This window comes from Mastomys coucha, unplaced genomic scaffold (assembly GCF_008632895.1).
Source record: "Mastomys coucha isolate ucsf_1 unplaced genomic scaffold, UCSF_Mcou_1 pScaffold3, whole genome shotgun sequence".
Taxonomy (NCBI): domain Eukaryota; kingdom Metazoa; phylum Chordata; class Mammalia; order Rodentia; family Muridae; genus Mastomys; species Mastomys coucha.
This window is the reverse complement of record NW_022196909.1, coordinates 60,731,755-60,734,536: the sequence shown is the minus strand read 5'-3', so window position 1 is coordinate 60,734,536 and position 2,782 is coordinate 60,731,755. Positions and strand designations below refer to the sequence as shown.

Genomic DNA, 2,782 nt, shown 5'->3' with positions numbered 1-2,782 from the left:
AGTGCAAAGCCTGGTCCTATCAATTTGTGGGAACCTACTGCCTAGGCTTACGCTGAGTGCACAGCCTGGTCCTATCAATTTGCTGTCTGGTATTGGGTGACTCTCTGTGATGGTTTGTATGTGCTTGGCCCAGGGAGTGGCGCTATTACAAGGTATGGCCCTGTTGGAGTAGGTGTGTCATTATGGGTGTGGGTTTTAAGACCCTCATCTGGTGCATAGAGAAGGGACGCTTCTTGGAGCTGCAGAGACGCTAACAATGGACACCCAGAAAGATGTTCAACCACCAAACATCAGCCAATGATATATATTTGTGGGGAGTGTCACACCGAAAGTGAAGTAAAATCCAGAGATCCCATCAGATGCAGGGAATGTGGATACAGAATAATGTACAAGAATAGGACTAAAAGATTGGTGGTTTTTGATGCTTGATGAAACGGGGGTGTTCGGGAGTGTCTTCATTCATACATTTGCCTCATTGATGTTTCTCTTTAATGTATAGTGTTTAACTTAGTTTACTTAATGACTACAACAGTATAGCTATGATTTCATTTTAGAAATGCAATTGCATTTTAATACTTTGTATAACTGAAATTTTGGTTAAAAAAAAAAAAGACCCTCATCCTAGCTGTCTGTATTCTGCTAGCAACCTTCAGAGGAAGATGTAGAACTCTCAGCCCTGTCTGCAGCATGCCTGCCTAAATGCTGCCATGTTCCCACCTTGATTATACTGGACTGAATCTCTGAACCTGTAAGCCAGCTCCAATGAAATGTTCTTATAAGACTTGCTTCAGTCATAGTGTCTGTTCACAGCAGTAAAACCCTAACTAAGACACTTTCTTAGTCATTCTGAGCCTCGGTTTCCTCATCTGTTCAGCAGGGGTCTGGTGGACTTGCTAATGCATGGCAAGCTCTTGGAGAAGTACCCAGAGTGAGACCATATTCTCAGTAAGTGTGGCTGTTGCCATTGCTCTTTTGATGGGCTCCTGCAGAGCCCACAGTCCCTTAGGCTTGTCCCTTCATGCCTATACACTTGTGTCCCCGCTGGCTCAATCTGGTACTCATATGCTGGCGTGGGGCTGGGTGCTTTCTGCTGTGCTAGGCATTGAAGGGGACAGATAGAGTAAGTTGGAGCCCTGCTTCAGGGATGCTGGACTCCTGTGGGATGGAGGAGAGGAGCATGGGGTGCAAGGATGTGTAAAATTACGTTCTGCCCTGGAGACCTCCCAGTCCTGACATGGAGAAATAAAGCGCCACTGTAGTAGTTACTTTTCTGTTGTTTCATAAATCTTGGCCAAAAGCCACTTATGGAGGAAGAATTGATTTTGACTCTCAGTCTGGGGACAGAACCCATCATATCAGGGAAGGCATGGCATCAAGTGTAGGAGACAGCTGGTGGCACAGTGCCTGTCACCAGGACACAGAGAGCAGTGAGCGCTGATGCTCAGCTTCCTCTTGTTATTTAATCAAGGATAGGAGATGCACAGGTGCAAGTGCAGGTGCTAGGATATACACAGAGTGAGTACAGGTGCTAGGATATACACAGGTGTGAGTACAGGTGCTAGGATATACACAGGTGTGAGTACAGGTGCTAGGATATACACAGGTGTGAGTATAGGTGCTAGGATATACACAGGTGAGAGTGCAGTTGCTAGGATATACACAGGTGTGAGTACAGGTGCTAGGATATACACAGGTGTGAGTACAGGTGCTAGGATATACACAGGTGCGAGTTCAGTTGCTAGGATATACACAGGTGTGAGTACAGATGCTAGGATACACACAGGTGCGAGTATAGGTGCTAGGATATACACAGGTGTGAGTGCAGGTGCTAGGATATACACAGGTGAGAGTGTAGGTGCTGGGATATACACAGGTGTGAGTACAGGTGCTAGGATATACACAGGTGTGAGTGCAGGTGCTAGGATATACACAGGTGAGAGTGTAGGTGCTAGGATATACACAGGTGTGAGTACAGGTGCTAGGATATACACAGGTGTGAGTGCAGGTGCTAGGATACACACAGGTGCGAGTATAGGTGCTAGGATATACACAGGTGTGAGTACAGGTGCTAGGATATACACAGGTGTGAGTGCAGGTGCTAGGATATACACAGGTGAGAGTGTAGGTGCTAGGATATACACAGGTGTGAATGCAGGTGCTAGGATATACATAGGTATAGGTGCCCTCAGGGATAGATGAGGGGATAAGCTCATAGATGATTGTGAGCCACCCAAAGTGGATGCTGGGGTGCACATGCACAAGAGTGCTATGATCTCTAGACCATTTCCATAGAAGCTGCTGCTATTCCCCCACACCAGCTGCCTCAGGGGAGTAATTCCTCTTTGGGGAAATCACAGCTATGGGCCCATTAGGTGAACTCAGCTTTGTCAGGATGAGTAACGCCACAGTAGAAAGAGAGGAAGTTTTGTATAATAGAATGGAGTGTGGCAGCCCAGGCCTGCAATCCCAGTACTTAGGACACTGAGGATGGGGGATCGTGAATTAGAAGATCTGGATTACAGAATGTGATCTTCTTTTAAAAGAAGTACAATTTGCATAATATTAGATGTGAGGAAACTTCTGAAATAGCTAGGCAGGGAAGGCTTTGGGTAGGTTCCTTGAAAGACAATGAGAAAGGCCCAATAAGGAAGTCTCCAGGCAGAATTAAATCTCATTTTGATGTATCAAAAATACTGCTTCTGGGACTGGAGAGATGGCTCAGAGGTGTAGAGCACTGACTGCTATTTCAGAGGTCCTGAGTTGGATTCCCAGCAGCCACATG

The 2,782-nt window shown here is 46.2% G+C and overlaps 1 pseudogene; it reads left to right on the top strand.

The window, feature by feature from the left end:
- The first annotated feature begins 256 nt into the window (after nucleotides 1–256).
- Nucleotides 257–429, top strand: LOC116075221 (annotated as a pseudogene).
- The last annotated feature ends 2,353 nt before the right edge of the window (nucleotides 430–2,782 follow it).